Source organism: Bison bison, unplaced genomic scaffold, assembly GCF_000754665.1.
Source record: "Bison bison bison isolate TAMUID 2011002044 unplaced genomic scaffold, Bison_UMD1.0 scf7180017864352, whole genome shotgun sequence".
NCBI lineage: Eukaryota > Metazoa > Chordata > Mammalia > Artiodactyla > Bovidae > Bison > Bison bison.
The window spans coordinates 1,548,491-1,569,283 of NW_011494924.1; the positions used below are offsets into that span (position 1 = coordinate 1,548,491).

Genomic DNA, 20,793 nt, shown 5'->3' on the forward strand with positions numbered 1-20,793 from the left:
CAACTCTTCCCTGTCCACTGCCACCTCCCAGAGTTTACTCAAACTCATATCCATTGAGTCAGTGATGTCATCCAACCATCTCATCCTCTGTCATCCCCTTAAGTATTGGAGTTTCAGCTTCAGCATCAGTCCTTCCAATGAATATTCAGGACTAATTTCCTTTATGATGGACTGGTTGGATCTCCTTGCTGTCCAAGGGACTCTCAAGAGTCTTTTCCAACACCACAGTTCAAAAGCATCAATTCTTCAGCACTCAGCTTTCTTTATAATCCAGCTCTCACATTCATTTGTGACTACTGGAAAAACCATAGCTTTGACTAGATGGACCTTTGTTGGCGAAGTAATGTCTGCTTTTTAATATGCTGTCCAGGTTGGTCACAACTTTTCTTCAACAACACAAAAGGTGATTGGATGCTGGATAGGGGGGAAAAGGAGCAAATATCCACCTATAAGGGTTTCCCCAGTGGCTCAGCAGTAAAGAATCTGCCTGCATTGCAGGAGACTTACAGGAGATTTGGTTTGATCTCTGGGTCAGGAAGATCCCCTGAAGCAAGAAATGGCAACCCATTCCAATGTCCTTGCCTGGGAAGTCCCATGGGACCAAGAAGCCTGGCAGGCTTCAGTCCATGGGATCACAAAGAGTCAGACATGACTGAGAGATTAAACAACAACAACAACAAATCCACTAATAATGCTGCTGAGAAACATAGGCAGTGTCCCTCCCATGCTGGAGCTTTTAGTCTAGCAGGAAGTCATACAGAATAAGAGCATTAAGACAAATAAAATAATTAGAGGTTATGATTAGACTAATGAGGGCAACAGATCTGGATCAATGATGATGAATAGCAGAGGACATACTATAGACTGAACTGGATCGTTAAGGAAAGCCTGTCTGAGGAGGTGATATTTAAGCTGAGACCTAAAGGATGAGAAGGAGCTCTTGCTGTAAAGAACTGGCAATGGTGAGTTGTGTGTATGGAGAAGAGGGGACTAAGGTTACAATGCGCTTGCAATGAGGGAAGCCAGTGTAGGAGTAAAGTGACTGGAGTAATAGGTAAGAGTCAAATGGCCTTTTTAGGGACTTCCCTGGTGGTTCAGTGGCTAAGACTCCAAGCTCCCAATGCAGGGGGCCCAGGTTTGATCCCTGATCAGGGAACTAGGTCCCATATGCCACAACTAAGAGTTCATATGCTGCTACTAAAGATCCTTCATGCTGCAACTAAAAGATTCTGTCCCTCATGCACAGTGAAGATCCAAGGTCCTGCAAGCCTCAACTAAGACCCAGCACAGCCAAATTTAAATATAAATAAAGATAAATATTTTAAAAATGGCCTTTGTAGAGCATAATGCTGAATTGGACTTTTCATCTAAGAGCAATGGAAAGTCCACTAAGGAGTTCAAGGAAAGTTGGAACATGATCACAGTTTAGATTTTAAAAATAATAGCCATCTGGCTACTGAGTGAATAATGGATGGAGGGAGTGAGGAGTGGCAGCAGGGAGACCAGTGAGGAGGCTGCCACAGTTAACCAGGTGAATGCAGACAGTAGCTTGGCTCAGGATGGTAGACAGAAATGGGTGGATTCAAGAGATATTTTAGAGGTAGCATTGATCAAAATTTCCCCAAGTTCCCCTATTTCTTATGCCTGGCACTTAGACCCTGGCTCTTAAAAAAGTCTGAGACTTTCATTAATAAAAAATTGAGACAGAAACTGAGAGCAAAAAACTCTCAGACTGAGGAGTAGATAAAATCTCTAAATCTTTAAACACAACCGAAATTGAAGGAGGACTTCCCTAATAGTCCAGCGGTTAAGAATCCACCTTCCAATGCAGGGGATGTGGGTTTGATCCCTGGTCAGGGAACTAAGATCCCACATGCCAAGGGGCATGCCTGTATGCGGCAACTACTGAGCCCTCTAGCTCTAGAGCGTGTGCACTGCAACAGAGAAGTCCACAAGCCACAACAAATAGCCCATATATATATATAGGCAAGCAAACACATCTGAAAGCTTTTCCCCTCCCTGGCTGCCTGATGAGTAGCTGCCATTATGTGACATGGTAACCAGCCAGGCAAGGAAATTCATGACTCACCAAACTGTTGCACACCGAGTTAGTGGTGATACTGGGCCCAGAAAGCAGGGTTCTCAACATCTGTTTCCTATACTAGCTGCCTCTTGTTCCTGGGCCCGGTCTCTGGTGAAGCCCCTTGGGAAATCCATACCTGTTCCCTCCTCAGCCCTTGGACCCAAGTATTACAAAGGCCCAAAAGGAACCAGAGATCTGGTCTTACATAGTGCCCTGAGGACAAATTTCTGGTACCTGCTACCTCAAGACCTCTCCGTTTCCTTCCTGTCCCCTACCACAAATATCCACCATTGCAAAAGTCATCCTGTTAGGAAGACCAAGTTATAAACTAGGCCTCCAAAGGCTAAAATTGACTCTGCTTCCCCCAGCCTCTTCTCTCTGAATCTTTCTCACTCCTTAAAGGAGCCATCCCTCCCCCAGTTATGCATCCAGATCCTTCATGCCCTTCCCCCAAGTACACACTGCTGCTCTGGGAAAGAAGATGGGTATAGTGGGCTTTGTTTACTGCTTTCTAGAATCCATTCTTTCTTTTCCTTTTCCAAACAGGACCCTGAATTTTCAGCCATGTGATCTGAGTAAGACTGACCTCACCCCCATTTTCGGGAATGGGCCCTAAATGGCTTTAACTAACCAATACATCCCACATCCCTAGCCACAGTAATTGGTGCAGGCATGAGTACATGACCCAAGTCAGGTCAATCAGAGTCAACAAGACTCAGTTCTGGAATCTTGCATTGAGTCATTTGGACAATGGCCTTTTCTTTTCTGCTAAGTTTGAGCTTGGAAGCACCCAGACCCAGGAGCAGCTGGTAGCTTAAGATAAAATAAGGTAAGGCCACGACTAATGCCTGACTGATTCTACTGGTCAAGATACAATGAACCAGTTTTCAGTCGAGTCAGTTTATTACTTACATAGTCAGCAAGAAGAATAAGCCAGGTTTCCATGACCCTTGCTCTACACACCAAGAAGGATGACACTGAAACAAAAGAGGCTGAACAATTGCAACATGAGTGTAGGGTACCCTATTGCTGAGGAGCCAATTCTGGAGCACAGTTAGCAGGTTTTATATTCTGTAATGCCATTCTGAGTAGGGTAGGGAAGAAAGTCCTACAGTTCATCAGAACCTGGGAAGCAGTAAGGAAACTCTCAGGGCAGCCTCCCATGGGAGACAGGGAGGCAAGTGGAAGACGCTCTCATTACCTTACAAGCCTTGCACTCTTTCATGTTCTGGAAGGGTCACTAGGCATTCTGCCAAGACTTAGATAAGCTGTTCAAACTTTTGCTAGTGTGCCCTATATGAATGATTGTATGCAAGGTAACCGTGGTGTCCTGGCAGAGACCTTCCCCAGTAGTATCACATGGGGAAGGAGAGGGCCTGTCAAGAATTAACCTAATTTCTAGGAAGTGCTTTGGAAAAATTAGAAAAGACTGGATCTCAGTTCCATTATTTGAGCCACTGAAGCAATCCTTGCCTGCAGCAATTTTTTTTTTTTTTTAATATGTATTTACTTTTGGCTGCTCTGGGTCTTCATTACTGCGTGGGCTTTCTCTAAGTACAGTGAACAGGGGCTACTCTTCCCTGTGGCCTGTGGGTTTCTCATTGTGGTGGCTTCTCTTATTGGGCAGCACAGGCTCTAGGCACATGGGTTTTAGTAGTTGGAGCTCGAAGGCTCTAGGACAGGCAGGCTCAGTAGTTGTGGCGCACGGACTTAGTAGCCCCATGGTATGTTGGATCATCCTGGATCAGGGATTGAACCCGTGTCGCCTGCACTGGCAGGCAGATTCTTAACCACTGAGCCACAAGGGAAGTCCCTGCAGCCATTATTGATGGACATTTCACCAATTTCCTTTTCTAATTTAATCTAGCTTGAGTTCACCCGTTAGTCACTTGTAATCAAAACAACATTCTAGATTGGTTCTAGATTTAAGTGTAGAATAGATTATTGGTATCTTATCTTATTGGTTCTAGATTTAAGTGTAGAATAGATTTAAGTGTAAAATAGATATAGGTAGGTATAGATATAGATAGATATCAACCAAGTAAGATACCAATTGTATCTTAACCAATACAACAGAAGATGGAACTCAGCCTCCCAAAGAACTCTCCTATACTTCCCTGACTTCAATTACCAATTGCATGTTGATAACTCTCAGATCTTTATTTCCAGCCCAGATTTCTCTTGTTGACAATTCAGACATTTTGTATCAAAATACCTCCTAGACATTGCCACCTGGATATCCCAAAGTCACTTTAAACTCCAAGTATCTAAAACTGAGCTCATGGTCTTCTTTCCAACAACTCACTCTTCTCCTTAATTCCTTATCTCTATGAATGGCAGCATTAATCTTTCAGTATCTCAGCCAGAAACCTAGGAATAAGCCTCGATACCTCGCACTTTCCAATCCCTTATGTACTTTCAAGCTTTGACCTAAATATCAGTCAAATCTACCTACTTCTCTCTATCTTCATTACCACCACTCTAATCTAAGCCACCAGCATTTCTCACCTACACAAGTAGCTGCTGTTCTCTCTTGACTGGTCACCTGCTGCCACCCTCCATCCTCCAGCCATTCTTCATGCCTGACATTTATTAACTGAATGAATGAAGGGACAAGTGAATATCACTAACCCCTCACTTAAAACCCTTCACTGGTTTTCTTTTACACTTAAATCTATTTTACACTTAAATCTATTCTACACTTCAATCTAGAACCAAAGCCATGGGACTTCCCTCATGGTCTAGTGGCTAAGACTCTGTTCCTCCAATTCAGGGGGCCCGGGTTTGATCCCTGGTCAAGGAACTAGGGTTTCCCTGGTGATTTGAACAGTAAAGAATCTGCCTGCAACTCAGGAGACCTGGATTCAGTCTCTGGATCAGGAAGATCCCTGGAGAAGGAAATGGCAACCCACTCCAGTATTCTTGCCTGGAAAATTCCATGCACAGAGGAGGCTGGTGGGTTATATAGTCCATGGGGTTGCAAAGAGTCAGACACGACTGAGCGACTAACTTTCTTTCAAGGAACTAGATCCCACATGCCACAACTAAGACCCAGCACAGCCAAATAAAAATAAATAAATATTAAAAAGAAACCAAAGTCTCCTTGTAAGACTGCTTACAAGGGCCAACATGATCTATCCCCCTACCTACCTCCCTTGCCTCATCCCTCACTTTTCTGCCCTATTTGCATCAGAAAAAATTAATTATCAATGATCATGCCCTTGGTACCTTATACTTTCTACATCCCAACAGCATCTGTCCTTGTTTGGCAAAGTCCCACTTATCCTTCAAGGCTTATTCTTAGTCTCCTTCTCTGTGAAGACTTGGATTTCATCAAGGAATCTGTTCTTTCAATATGCTTCCAAAGCACTTAGCAGCTGCCTCTAACCTGCACTCAATGATCACTATCTGATAATTCTGTTATCTGAAGTACGTAGGAGTCTTCTTCTGTGCATTTTGTCTACTGAATCTTTCTTTTTCCTCAGTGACAAGCTGTTTATTGAATTTTGCAGCAGTATGGGGTATCTCCTATTGTATATTAGAACCCCAGGATTCAGAAAGCTTTTAAAGTGGCAATAGTGAATTGGACAATCTCGTCTCCCAGAAGAACCTGCCATTCTACCCCTGATTCTGCAATAGCTGCCAGGCGGATCACTCTGCTGCTGGAACCATCCTGTTTCATGGCCAAAGACAGAGTACTGGCAGTGGATTGCAGACATTCTTTGTCATGCCTTCCCGGTAGGTAGCCTCAATATAGCCATAGATATAAGAGCTCCCGGAGTCCCCGATGGTGAAGGCCTACCTTACCATCATACCCTCCATGGGTACCGAGGACACCTGTCCCCCTTCTTGGGAGTCCCAGCCCTCAGTGATGATTCCTGCCATCAGATCTTCTCGGTATTGGTAACACATCTCCTTAAGGAGGCTGGCTGCCGTGTGTCCAGTGGAGGCTCAGTCAGCTCAACACTGTGCAAACCAAGCTGATAAGTGACTGCATCGGCTTCTGCCTGAGGATCAGCTGCTGAGCCTGAGTGGCAACAGAAAATACCACCATGAATAAGGGTCAGCTTGTCAGTCACTTGGTTGGTGGTGTATGACTCCGTGGTTGTTCTGGAGTTGGCTTCTAGAATCATGTCCCCATCAAATTGCACAGCCATGATAGGGATCCCTGTGGAGACTTCCTGGTTTTCCCAGTCAGAGGCAATGGCCTTGGGCCCCCAGACTGGTGCTGGCCCCTCTCCCTGAGCAGCTGCTAAGGTGGCCGCCATCTTCCTGCACTGATATTGCTATGTCTACTGAACCTTATTCATGCTGGATTGTTTCCTTGCATATTTTAGCAGTTGTTTCCTTGTGGATTATTAGCTGTTTGGAAGGGCTCTATATATAGGAATTCTGTGTAACCTGCAATGGTTGGGGGAGGAAGAGGGTCCATGGAGGAGATCTGGAGAAGATTTGCATTAGTTTCTGCTAGGAATCTGAGAGGTACTTTTGAAGTTCAGTTCAGTAGATCTCCTTAAATGTTAATTTCTTAGCCTTGGAGTTCCCTAGATATGCAGGTATGTAAATATGAACCCCACATGCATCACCTCATTTTCATCAAGGATAAGCATGCAATTTCAAATTCTTAAAGATAGTGTCTTTGCCTCATCCAAAGACCAGTTTGTTGGGACCTATATCCCTTTTGTCTTCTTTGCTAAGGACATGTATCCTTTTTGTCTTCTTTGTCTTCTGTACTCAGACATTTGCTTGTTTTCCCCTAGTCTGCATTTTCACTGTTGGTACAGCCCTTTAAGTGTCCTAGATTTATCAGGGATCTCAGTTACAACCTTTAACTTCATGTAAGTCAAAGCCTTCATCTCCCCCAAATGTCTGTTAAAACCCAAATGGCTGCAGATCCATTTGTGCATTTAAAAGGATGTTTATTGTTTTTATCTCCAGCAGTCCCATGTGCTGTGTAGCAGGAAGTTCCAGATATTATCAAAAAAGGAAATCCAACTCAATAGTTAGTAGACAGAAATGTCACTGTCTGTTTACTTGTCTATTTTCTCCATGAGTATCAAGCCCTGAGAGGGCAGAGATGGTCTGACTCATCTCCGGCTCAAGACACCCATCTAAGAGACTTCACACAGAGTAGAAGCTCAGGGCATTTGTTGAAACTTCCGTTCAAACACCCCTATTGATGGGGAGCTCAGTTTCTCCCACTTCCAAAGTAATCTTTCCTTTGGAGAGAGTTGTGTTACCTGGGTGACTATCTGGCTAGTGGGGGACAGCCCTGCCCCTTTTCTGTGTTTATTCTTCCCAACACTTGGCTTACCCATTCAGATTCTGCAGAGTAGGGCTCAGGGTCTGGATGATCCCAGTGATAACCCATACTTTGAGCTTTGTTCCAGGAGAAAGTACATGGGCAGGTTCAAGAGCAGGTGGCGCAGTGGTAAAGAATCTGCCTACCAGTTCAGGAGATGCCAGAGACATGGGTTCGATCCCTGGGTCAGGAAGATCCCCTGGAGTAAGAAATGGCAACCCACTCCAGTATTTTTGCTTGGAAAATTCCACGGTCAGAGGAGCCTGGTGGGCTACAGTCCAAGGGGTCACAAAGAGTCGGACACAACTGAGGGAGCACACACAAAGTTCTCATGCACTGTTAGAGGAAGTCTAAACTGCCGCAACATTTTGGAAGAGCAACTTAAAAGCGTCTACTGAAATTTTAAGTATGTATAACTATCAATCTTGCAATTTACTTCTCTGAATCTATTCTATTCAGATTAATACAAGAGGAGTTACTGCAGCATTGTTCGTGGAAGCAAAAAATTGAAACCCAACCAAATGTCCATCAATATGTGTTCAACTAAATAAACTTTCCACAGCCATAGCAGTGGGAAACTGTAAGATGGTCTTTGTTTTTAATGAGGAACATCTATGCATATTGACATAAGTAGAACTCCAGTGTCATATTACTGAGTGAAAAATGTGAGTCTGCAGGACAGAGTATATCATATGACATACTAACAAAGGAACAAACAAACTCATAAGCAGTATAAATTGGTATGTCCTGAAGGCTATTTGGCAGTTTCTATCAACTTTTAAAATACTATTTAAAATTTTAAAATAACCTCAGCTGACTAATCCCCACTAATAGGCATTCATCTTACAAATAAATATGCAAAATAATGTATAAAATATTTAATTGCAGCATTGTTTGTAATAAAATATTAGAAACAACTTTTCTTTCCATAGGGGACTGGATAAATATTGTGCATAAATATAATGGGATACCATGTATGTGTGAAAAAGAAGGAGGCTATTTTCCATACTGATAAAAAAAAAAAAAAGCCTGAAAAATATACTATAAAATGAAGAAAAACAAGGTGCAGAAGAGTCTTTCTTTATTTGGAAAATACATATATGTATTTACACATTGAGTTTTAAATGCTAGACTATCTCTGGAAGGAATTACAAGAAGCTAGAATTGCTGGTTGCCTTTAGGGAGTAAAGAGACAATTGGGAACAGAGAAGAGAGGGACACCCACTTTTCACTGTTTTCCCTATTGAACCTTTGGAATTTTGATCTCTGTCCCTGTAATTGTCAGTTCATAAAGTTTTTTAAAGCATAGTTCTTCTAAAACTAGAAGCAAAACAGGCCCTTTGACACAATGCACTTCCTGTGTGTACATACATGTGTTGTGTAGAAACAAGGAAAACTCCAAATCAGGAGCAGTAGCGGAAGCTCTCTGGGATGGTTCGAGGGGCGGTCAAGGGTAGCCTTGACTTTATTTTGTTTTTGTTTTTTATACTTTTTAAAAAATTACAAAGTCTGCTTGTGTTTTATATAATACTTTATATAAATTGCTGCATCATTTAAGATACATTTTAATTCAAAACTTTTTTTATTTTCTGACTTCACCATGTGGCATATGGGACCCTAGTTTCCTGATTAGGCACAGAACCTGCACCTTCTGCAGTGGAAACATGGAGTCTTAACCACTGGATTACCAGGGAAGTCCTTAAATACATTTTAATTTTTAAAAATAGACTTCAGGATATTTTCCTGGTGGTCTATTGGCTAGGAATCTGTCTGCCAATGCAGGAGATGCAGGTTCGATCCCTGATAGGGGAACTAGGATCCCACATGCCGTGGGGCAACTAAGCTCACGTACTGGAATGAAGAGACAAATAAATAAATATTTTTTAAAAATAGACTTCAGGTGGATAGAATGCAACTACCCACACTCCCAGGCAAAGGAGAAGGATTCACCTCACGCGATTTGTCCCACCTGCCTTCCCCAAGGACACCCTGGCTCAGCTTGGGGCACCCAGGTTACACCCAGCATCATTCTAGAGAGCTTCTCCTGTCATTACCTACATGGATCCCTGTCTCCAGTGTCTGGGAGTCTCTGGTCTTCAGATGTGAGGGTCTCATTGATGTGAGGTTGAGCAGGGTCAGCCCAGGAAACTTGGGACATCTGGCTCTAGCATCTTACCTCTCTGGTGTCCCCTTCAATGCCGCGTCACCCTTCTCCCCACCTCCCAATCTGTGTTTTTCTCAGAACGCTCAGTGGAGAGAAGGCATCTGGAAAACCCATTTGACTAAATGAGTAGGGATTGAGTGCTCCCTTTCTCTCAACTAGTTGCATTTTAGGAGGCATCTAGAGAGGGCAAGGCTTGGGAACTTCCCTGGTGGTCCAGTGGTTAAGACTCCAGGCTACCAATGCAGGGGCCACAAGTTCGATCCCTGGTAAGGGGACCAAGATCCCACATGCCACAAGGCATGGCCAAAAGATTAAAAAAAAAAAAAAAAAAGGCAATGCTTAACTGTGAGGGAGGACCCAGTCAATGGTGGAATTTCTGGCAGTAGTGAGGAAGGGATCCTGAGGCAAGGGCTTTGCTGTCACTCTTAGGTCACTTTTTAGGTAATGCTGTATAGCATTACCATATAGCACTTAAGAGCTATATGGACTCTGGAGTCAGGCTGATAGGGTTCATATCCATCTGTCATTGTGCATGCGTGCTAAGTTGCTTTAGTCGTGGCTGACTCTGTGTGACCCTGTGGACTGCAGCCTGCCAGGCTCCACTGTAGGGGGGAGTTTTCTGTGAAACCTCGGACAGATAACTCAAAGTCTCCATGCCTGAGTTCCCAAACCTGTAAGATGGGGACGACAAAAGGAGCTTCTTCAAAGGACAGTGGTGAATCTATATTGAGATGTTACATGCAAAACCTTTAGAACATCTCCTGGAACAGAGAAAGCGAGCAAGCAATGTTAGCCATGGTTATTATTTCTCGTACAAATGCTTTTTTTTTTTCTTTTTTAAAGGGCACAAATTAAAAAGCTTTGATAGTCCCTGCAAGAAAAATCCAACCTAGCAAGTTAACACAGCACCTGGATAAACAGCAAAGAGGTATTAATCACCAGCTTTGTAATCCCATCCAAGTCAGGAGCCGCGGTCATGACACAGTGAACAAAAGTCTAAAGGAAATGATGTTCTGACCAAAATCTGTGACGACTTCATCTCAGAGATGCAAACATCTGACCTGGGAGTTATGAACGGCTAAAGTCAGAGGAGCTGGTGCAAGCTGACTGTGCATGTAGGTCAGTGGTCACGTTGTATTTTCTTAACTAAATTGAGTAAATATATTTCAATGCTGCCTTTTTTTTTTCTTTTAAATCACTTTTTTGAGGTATAATCAATTTTGACAAATATATATACCCTACCATCCCACAATCAAAAGAGAACACTTCTACCACTCTAGAAAGTTCCCTCACTCCCTTTGTAGTCAGTCCATCCGCCCATCCCTAGGAAGCTATGGATCTGCTTCCTGTCAGTATGTGTTACTTTTGCCTGTTCTAGATATGCTTATAATGGAATCCTATGGCATGTACTCTTTTGCTTCTGGTTTCTTCTGTAAAGCATGATATGTTTTTTAAACATTTAATTTTACTTATTTTTGCCTGTGCTGGGTCTTTGTTGCTGTGCACAGGCTTTCTCTAGTTGCAGTGAGTAGGGGATTATCTAGTTGCAGTGTGTGGGCTTCTCACTGCCGCGGCTTCTCTTGTTGCAGAGCGCAGGCTCTAGGGTGTGCAGGCTTCAGTAGTGTGGCCCACAGGCTTAGCTGCCTTGTGGCATGTGGGATCTTCCTGGACCAGGGATCGAACCCATGTCCCCTGCATTGGCAGGCAGATTCCCAACCACTGAACCCCCAGGGAAGTCCTACATTTTGAGAGAATAAAGATGAACTGAGTCTGAACTCTAGGAGGAGAGGGTGAAGAGGTTAGACCTGGAAGTAGAAGCCTCAAGTTCTTCTTTTGTCCCTCTTGCTCACATATTCTGTTCCCTGGGCTAGTCCTACCCTCTCATCCAGACTTCAGTTCCCATATTTGTAAATTTGTGGCACTAGATGGTCTCTAAATAACCATTCCATGCAATTCTATTACAGGTAGAAGGATTTCTTCTCCTTCAAGAAGGTACTTTTTTTTAAGGTTCATAGGTAAGGTCCTGCCACAGGATCTTAGAGTAGACCCTAGTGAATTCCTCTGGCAGAAAGGTAGGGCAAAGTCCTACCAACTAGCAATGAAGAAACAGAAAACCAACTAGCAATGAAGAATAAGCAGGGAGGCCCCAGGAAAGTCTAGGAATAGATCAACAAGTATTTACACTCCACTCAGAGCCTCTGGGCTTCCCAGGTGTTGGGCTCAGTGGTAAAGAACCCACCTGCCAATGCAGGAAACACAAGAGATGTGGGGTTCAATCCCTGAGCAGGAGGAAATGGCAACCCACTCCAGTATTCTTTCCTGGGAAATCCCATGGACAGAGGAGGCTAGTAGGCTACAGTTCAGAGCATCATAGAGTGTCAGTCACGACTGAGTGACTGAGCACTTGCGCAGAGCCTCGACCTCTGGCTTTTCTGCCCACAGCTCCTGGCAGGAGACTCTTGGCTGGAATCAAGAGTTGGCCTGGATGATTTTTAAGATGCAGGAAGAGTTCTGAGGACTTCAGAGAGCAGGCCATGGTGAAGGGCTGAAGCTACCACTCTGGGCCCCAACAACAGGGTGGGCAGAACCGAGGGAAAAGGCAGTAGGAAGAGCTTGATCCAGAGGATGGATCAGAACCTGTCAAAAACATCATTGAGTCTAAAAGCTCCCAGTATCCAAATAAATCCGAGGGTTCCAAGTGGCTCAGGCTTAGCACCTTTAACATCACGTTCAAGAACTGCAGTATGAAGGGCAAATTGTTGCAAACAAACTAAAGGTTTAAATATAGGGGACTATCTGAATAAACTTCAATCCATCCTTAATATGAGACAATGAAATACTATGTGACTGTTAAAGTATTAGGCAGCTCTGTATATACTGCCAGGGACTGTTCAACTTGTATTGTTAAATTAAAAAAAAAAAAAGCAAATTTCAGAAAAGTGTGCATAGTACACTATCATTTGTGTTCAAAACAGGGGGATCATACCTACGTATGCGTGCTTGTGCACGCAGAGATTATTTCTGATAGTTCACACAAGAAGCTGGTGACAGCAGTCCCCCCTAGGGACTAGAAGTTGATTGGAGGGTCCTAAAGGCAAAAAATAGGAGGGAAACTTTTACCCTTTGTTCTCTGAGATTTCAAATCATGTCCATTTTAACCTATTCAAAAATGGATAAAAATGTAGTAAATCCAAGAACAATAGTCCAGCTCCCAAGAGCAATTTTAAAATGACTCAAATATTTATCTGTAACTCTCAAGAGACATCAAAGGGTCTCCACCCCTTGTCAACACTCTTTAGAATCTCCTTTGTTCTCTCCAGTCCTCCCAAGCCCCACTGCAGCCTCTCAGTGTTGCTCACTTACCAAATCTGTCATTTCCCATCAGAAACTGTCCCCCTAGGCCCTTTTCCACAAGTCTTGCTTTTTTCTTTCCTTCCTTCTTTCCTGTCACTTCTCTGTCCTATTTCTGTCTCCCTGTTATTCCTGTTCTCTACCTTAAAAACCTGGAAAGTGGTCAGACAAGACAAAAACTCTCCTTAGAAAGCAACAGGCAGAAAAGAAGTGAGCAGGCAAAGGAATTCCCTGTGTGTGTGTGTGTGTGTGTGTGCCAAGTGGCTTTAGTCGTGAGGAGAGAGGAATAGCAGGCAGCGACTCTAGGCCCTTAAACTTTCCCTTCAAATAGAGCAGTTCTACTCTTCACCGACTACAGGCCTTGTGCTATGTGCTTGATCGCTCAGTCATGTCTGACTCTTTGCGACCCTATGGACTGTAACCCACCAGGCTCCTCTGTCCAAGGGCTTCTTCAGGCAAGCATACTGGACTGGGTTGCCATGCCCTCCTCCAGAGGAATCTTTTCGACCCAAGGATCGAACCCGTGTCTCCTGCACCTCTTGCATTAGAGGTGGATTCTTTACCACGGAGCCACTGGGGAAGCCCCAAAGGAATTCCCTGTCATGCCCCTATTGTGCAGACAGAGAAACAGAGGCCCACTGAAGGACAGAGAATCACCCAAAGCAAGTCAGAAGCAGAGCCAAGACAGGGGTGTAGGGCTCCTAATATATACATATATATATTTAACACTTATTTATTTGGCAGTGCCATATCTTAAGTTGCAGCATGTAGGATCTTCTATCTTCCTTGAGGCATGCAGGATCTTTTGTTGTAGCATGTGGGATTTAGTTCCCTGACCAAGGATCAAACCTGAGCCCCCTGCATTGAGAACATAGAGTCTTAACCACTGGACGACCAGGGAAGTTCTAGAGGGCTCCTGATTTGAATCATATTCCTGACCATTCAACCCCAAGGTCAACTTCTACTCATCCTTCAAAGCCCATCTCAGATGTCCTCTTTTCCAGGAAGGCTTCTGTGTATCCTTTTTTTCCCCCTGGATTCCCCTACTTCTTTGTTCTAATCACTATCCTTGCCTCTTGGGACTCCCCTGTGGCTCAGCTGGTAAAGAATCCCCCTGTAATGTGGGAGACCTGGGTTCAATTCCTGGGTTGGGAAGATCCCCTGGAGAAGGGAAGGGCTACCCACTCCAGTATTCTGGCCTGGAGAATTCCACGGACTATATAGTCCATGGGGTCACAAACGGTCAGGCACAACTGAATGACTTTCACAGCCCTTATCTCCCTGCATTTTAAAGTCTTTGATTATGTTTCTGTTTACACTGAAGGGGCTTCCCGGGTGACGCAAGTGGTAAAGGACCTGCCTGCCAATGCGGGAGCATAAGATACATGGATTCGATCTCTGGGTTGGGAAGATCCCCTGGAAAAGGGCATGGATCTTCTCACAAGACTTTCAGGATCAAGTGATTCCAAGCCAAGAAACAAAAGCAGAATTGTCCCATTCCTCAATGGATTCGAATGAAAACTGGTAATAAAATCAGGTACAACTCCAAGAGAAGACACTGGAGAAGAACCAAGCTGGGTCTATAAGAAGCCTCCTATATAAAGTGGCACACATGCTGTGTGTTAAGATCACTTGTATATTAACCAACCAAGTCACAGTGACAACATCACTACTGTCTGAACAGCTTATGGGGGAGATGGAATGCTTGGCTCCTGATGTTTCCTGTTTCTTCACTAGCAGTCTATGAGGCTCAGTAATAAATATGTGAAACTTAAAAAAAAGGAAATGTAGACTTGTAAGGGACCTACGGGAACAGTTTCTTACAGTGAGTTACACGAATGTATCCATCTGTCAAAATTTATTGAACCCTACGTTTATGACTTGTGCACTGCACTGTAATTTAATCTCCAAAACAAGGCAAAATTATCTTGTAAAACAAACAAACAAAAAAAGAGAATAAAGTGTGGACAAATTAAGGGGGGGGGGGAAGAAGGGCGTGGGAACCCACTTCAGTATTCTTGCCTGGAAAATGCTATGGATAAAGGAGCCTGGTGGGCTTCAGCCCATAGGGTAGCAAAGAGTCGGACACGACTGATACAACTTAGCATGTTAAACTGAAAGAGATTCTCCAGTATAGAAAAGGTTAGATATCTCCTGGAAAGAAACTAGGCATTCCTGAGTATGTGGTGAATTCAAAGTGTTCAGTGCTCTAAGAGACAGGCAGACAATGTGTTTGTTTTGGAGGCTCTGAGGAGTGAGAGGTTAATTCTTTTCAAAGACAGCTTGGAGAACTTATTGGAGGAAGTGTCTTTTGGCTGAGATATATACCCTGGATTTGCACCCCACATATGCAAATTACTCAATTTCAACTATATGACTTTAGTAAAAGAAAATATTTGCAATAAGACAAAATGTACTAGAGTAAGATGAATAACTCAAGCCGCTTCTTAATTTTCATGCAGAAAACTGTTCAACACACTCACAAGGCTGAAATCAAGCCCATGTTCTCATCTGGAGACCCAAATAGGGAAAGTTTGGCCCTAGGCTCCCTCAGGTTATGGGCAGAATTCGTTTTCTTGCTGCCGTACCACTAAGATTTCCGTTTTCTTAGTCTTTTGGGCAGGGACCACTCTCAGCTTCCAGAAGTCCCTCTTGGGTCCTTGCCATGTGGCCATCTTCACAACATGGCAGTTTGCTCCTTCAAGGCCCACATAGGAGGGTCTGCTACTCAAAAAAATGATTTTTTAAAAAATACTGTACATTTTTTCACACACAGCTTTTATAGTTGTATGCTATTTATTATCGAACATATAAGCACATAGAATATGGAGCCAGCCGTTTTGCAGATGAGAAAACTGAGGCCCAGACAAAGAAAGTGACTTGGACAATGAACCTAGGATAGAACCAGGATTGAAATCTGGATTTACTGACAATCAGGCCAAGGTTTTTTCCATGGTGTACACACACACACACACACACACATATCACAGTTACCCCCAATTCAAACATCTCTTGGTTGAACAACAAAGTTTTTTGAGTATAGGTTCTAGGGACATGCCCCTTGGTTAAGGTATAGGTCAGTCTTTTGGGGGAATATGGGGATTATGTTTGCCTTAGCTGGCTTTACCAGTTACATTTCTTTCTCTGTCTCAGTTTTTTCACCAGTAAAATAAGAAGAATAAATTTTATCTATATTAGGGGGTTGTGGAGATTAAAGGAGTTATCAACACAGGTAAGGATGTAGAATGGGCTTTCCAGGTGGCGCTAGTGGTAAAGAACCTGCTTGCCAATGCAGGGGACATAAGGGACACGGATTCCATCCTAGGTCGAGCAGATCCCCTGGAGGAGGGCATGGCAACCCACTCCAATATGCTTGCCTGGAGAATCCCATGGACAGAGGAACCTGGAGGGTTACAGTCCATAGGGTCGCAAATAGACACAACTGAATCAACTTAGCACACACATAAGCAAGGATTTAGAATAATACCTGGCACATAGAGGTCCTAAGAGTGTCGTCATTAATATGGTTTGTTTAACTCTGTAAATCTAGGGCTAGTTCGGGGTAGGGGGTTGTGTTTCTAGAGTGATCAGGACCTGCTGGTTTCATCAGATTCCAAACTGCCCACCAGGCTTGTCTCAGCCTTGCCCCCTATCTCAGAGGGGAAGAGAGAGGGCAGTGGTGAGTTAGTTCTTCAGTGGGCTCATAACTTTAAGCACATGCAAGATCCCATGAGGGATACACCCAGGCTGACACATCTCTGCCCTTTGATGTGGGGGAACCCCACGCCATTAGGGAGCCCCCAGAGTTCAGCAAAGGCAAGCCCAAGGCCCAGATAGAAGAGAGGCCTCTTGACCTCCAACCCTGGAGCCTGTAAAACTGGGCTAGTTTTGGGACTTCCCTGGTGGTCCAGGGGTTAAGACTCTGTGCTTCCAGTGCAGGGGACACGAGTTTGATCTCTGGTTGGGAAACTAAGATCCCATGTGCCCTGCCGCCAAAAAAGAAATATTCGGCAGGTGCTTACATCTGGGCAAGGATTAGAAGGGCGTGAGCATCTGTTAACTCTGCAAATGTGAGCTCATGTGCACGTGTGTGTTTGTACATGGATGCCTTCATGTAGACACATAGATGTCCGTGTGTATGTGTGTGTACAGGAGTGGCACCTTATTTCTGATTGGAAATGAGATTCCAGGATTACCTTCAACATGATGTCCAGGCCAGGCCAGGGTCCCAGAATACTAAGCCCACTCCAGCGCCAACCAAGGTCAGTAGATGACTCTGTTGCTTTATAGTTCTAAACAAGTAACTTAATCTCTGTGTCTCAGGGTGCCTTAGTTTCTCCACCTATAAAATGAAAATCTGGGGATGAGCTGAGCTCTGAGGTCTTCTCCAGTCCTAACAGTAAATCTCTGCAGTAGAGAAGGATGGGTCCCAGGGGTTTCAGGAGCGGATTCTGCTAGGCTCAGCCACCCCACTTTCATGGTACCTTTGACTCATGAGAAATGTAAGGCTGAGATCTGGCCTATCTGCCTGTACACAGGGTTTTTAAGATTGGGAACAGAATCCAGGCCATTTAGGGGACCAGAGTGTATGACAAGAAACCCTTTCCCTGGGCTTGGGGGACCATAATCCTGTGCCCAATAGAATGCTTCCTGTACCAGGGTTAAGGGTCCAGGTATAGGAGTCTTCTCATACCAATCATTTCTCTTGAGCTGAGCCTTTAAATTTTTTAATTGAAATATATTTTTTACAATGTTGTGTTAGTTTCAGGTATACAGCAAAGTTATTCAGTTATACATACACATCTATATTCTTTTTTTACATTCTCTCCTATTATAAGTTTTTACAAGATGTTGAGTATAGTTCCCTGTGCTATACAGTAGGTCCTTGTTGGTTGTCTTATATATAGTAGCGTGTATATTTTAATCCCAAATTCCTAATCTATCCCCCATTCTCCAACCTTTAACTATTGAACCTTTGGTTGGGTCTACTCTATGCCAGGTCCAGCACAGGCTGAGTGAAGTATATAGACAAAGATCCTGCCCTTGGGAGGCCCACAGTCTACTTGGGAAAATACATATACACAATTAGTCTTCATCACTTACTGTTTATTGAACAAATAAATGATTGTACTGTCCATCAAGGTAGTTCTGGACACCTGGATAGGGACAGGAAAGGTGACCTAGAGGAAGAAGGAGTGAGTAGAATCCTGAAGACAGAAAAACTCTGAATTCAGAAAAGCCTGAACAGAGAATTCCAGGAGAAAGCTTGAGCAAAAGTATGGGTGTGGGAGAATGAAGAGACGATAGGAGTCTAAGCGTAGGACAAGGTGGATGTAAGTGAGGAATAAAGTGAGAGCACTGGGGCTGGATCATGGCAGGTACAAATGCCATGTTAAGGGGCGTGGTACTGTGGGAGCCACAGGAGGTTTTAGTTCAGGCAAATGATGTGACAAGAGAGGCGTATTAGGGATTATCCAGTTTAAGTCAGCAAAAGGTGAAGAGAGGGTATGAGGTTAGTAGGAAGCAGATGTGATGGGGAGAGGCTCAGGGTTGCAAAGAATGAGGATGGTTTGGGGATATCACTCCAAGGGCCAAAGCGCTGCTCCCTCACTCCTACCCCTCTTCCCCAAGCCACTGGGCATTGTTTCCCGGTTCCTTCTGCTAGTTGCTAGGATTGAGGAGTCCCTCTGGGGTTTCAGATTAGGCCGGGACAGGATTTTATCAGCAGGGCAGAAGCTCTGGCCTAGTTCCCTTCCCCCGCAACCCCCCCTCCCAATGAGACAGATGGGCAGTGCTCAGATTCATCTCCACCAGCCCTGCTCTACTGAGAGAGGATGCACAACCTCTGGAGATGCTGAGGATGTGTACTTGTGGTCTTTCCAGCCTCTTCTCAGGCCACTGGGAATGATGGGGGCCTAGAATATGGGACTGGAAGAATCCTGAGGGTGATGACTTTGAAAGAATCTCTAAAAGATAACTTGGATGTTTCAACAGATATGAAAATTGAGGCCCAGAGAGATGACATGACTTGTTGAGGTCACACAGCAAGTTTGGGGAAAGGACGAAGCCCAGGTCTCCTAGCGGAGGCTGAAGCACCCCCGGGCTTTGATTATCTGGTGCTTGTAGAGCACGGAGAGTGTTGGAGCCAGGAACTATGTGTTCAAATCCTGGCTTTCCCATTTACTATAACTGTGTGACCCTGATTCCTCAACTTGAAAATGGGGATAACACATACCTTTTTGGTTGTTGTGAAGAATAAACACACATATACAGCAGTATGGCACAATGCCTGGCACTCAGTAAGTGCTCAAAAATGTCAGCTAATGGTCTGGCAGCGGCAATAGTTGCTGTTGAATGCATTACTGAGTATGAATCTATATACTAACCATGAGATCTATCTGTTTCCCTGTGTGGTGGTGGTGGTGTTTAGTCACCCAGTTGGGTCCCACTCTCTGCAACCTCACGGACTATAGCTTGCCAGGCTCCTCTGTCCATGGAATTCTCCAGGCAAGAAAACACTGAGTGGGTTGCCATGAGATCTATCTCAGTTTCTCCGTGTGTACATCGGGTTTAATAATCAATCAATCCCTGTCTCTCACTTTTCTGTCCAGCCCCAGTAGCAATATGGATTAAATGAGGTGTGTTAGGGCTTCCCAGGTAGCCAGGGGTAAAGAATCTGCCTGCCAATGCAGGAGAGGCAAGTTCCATCTGGAAGTCCCCTGGAGAAGGAAATGGCAACCCACTCCAGTATTCTTGCCTGGGAAATCCCATGGACAGAGGAGCCTGGCAGGCCACAGCCCGTGGGGTCAAAAAGAGTCGAACACGATTGAGCACACACACGCACAAGTGTGTAAACGATCCAGTGCAGAGTACTCTTTAGGTCAATGTTTATTTAGCCCAAAACAATTCCTCTCCAAGTTCTACCGGTAAAATTTTCCTGTCAGCCTAACCAATTCGTCTATACTTCCTGCGATCCCCTGGAACCAAGGAAGAGGGTTGTCCCCCACCTGTTAAGCTTGCCCAGCAGAGGAAAAAAAGGAGTGGGAAAGCAGCGAGCGTGTACGGGAAAGAAAGGGAGACAACAAAGGCAGAGCCGGGAGACGGGTGGTGAAGAGGCTGGGGTGCACGAACGTGGTGTGGAGTTGAGAAAAGTGTACAGACTGAGGGACTTGAGTGTAAAGATGCAGGACAAGAGAGGCGGCGGGAGGTGAGGGAGCTGACAGATGCGGAGGGTGTGCAGAAAGATGGGGGTCTCGTAGGAACGAGTGGGAACCCCGCTCTTAGAGAGCTCCGTGGGTCGCCCAGAGGCAGGGCGCTCCAAGCTTCCAGCAGTTGTTTCTCCAGGCCTCCACTTCCCTAGCCTGGGAGTCTGGGATCCCCGCGAGGGAGCCACTAGCCGGCTAGCCGCGGAGGAGGTGGGGAGGGGGGATCCGCAGCCTGGGATTGGCCGCCGCTTGGCCGGGCGGTGACGCGAGGCGGGCGGGCCCCTTTGTGACGTCACAATCAGCTGTTTGAACGTTCCAATTTGTGCCTTGAGTCCAGCAGCCGCGGCTGTAGACTCAAAGCCCCGCGCACGAGCGCAGTCACTCTGAGAGTCCGACGCGCTCCCAACCCAGCCCCCGCGATGCTGCCGGGCCTGTGATCCGCCGCCGATTCCGGGACACTCCGCCTCATAACTACCTCAGCGCCACCTGGGCCCGCCGCACCGCCCCCAGTTCCCAGGTGAGTTCCGACCGGTTTTGGCCTGGGGGGCTCCTGGAGCCTCGGGACACGCCCCGCGCCCCCAGTTCCCGGGTCTTTGTCAGTCTCCGCGGGCGGCTGCCGGGGCTGCATTCTGGGCTCCGGATTGGCTGCCCCAGCCCGGTAGACCGTGACGTCTCTCTATTTGCATAT

General features: G+C 45.1%; 1 protein-coding gene and 2 pseudogenes across 4 annotated transcripts in view; 2 read left to right on the forward strand and 1 right to left on the reverse strand.

Annotated features, from left to right (window-relative positions):
- Nucleotides 1-5,636: 5,636 nt before the first annotated feature.
- Nucleotides 5,637-6,351, reverse strand: LOC104999439 (annotated as a pseudogene).
- A 3,851-nt stretch (nt 6,352-10,202) lies between these two features.
- Nucleotides 10,203-14,486, forward strand: LOC104999440 (annotated as a pseudogene).
- A 5,916-nt stretch (nt 14,487-20,402) lies between these two features.
- The window catches only part of TP53INP2 (tumor protein p53 inducible nuclear protein 2), a 6,757-nt gene continuing 6,366 nt past the window's right edge, over nt 20,403-20,793 (forward strand). For all 4 annotated transcript variants that reach the window (XR_826585.1, XM_010854879.1, XM_010854877.1 and 1 more), the window contains exon 1: nt 20,403-20,622. The gene's annotated coding sequence lies outside the window, so the exon portion shown is untranslated. The remainder of the gene's footprint in view (nt 20,623-20,793) is intronic.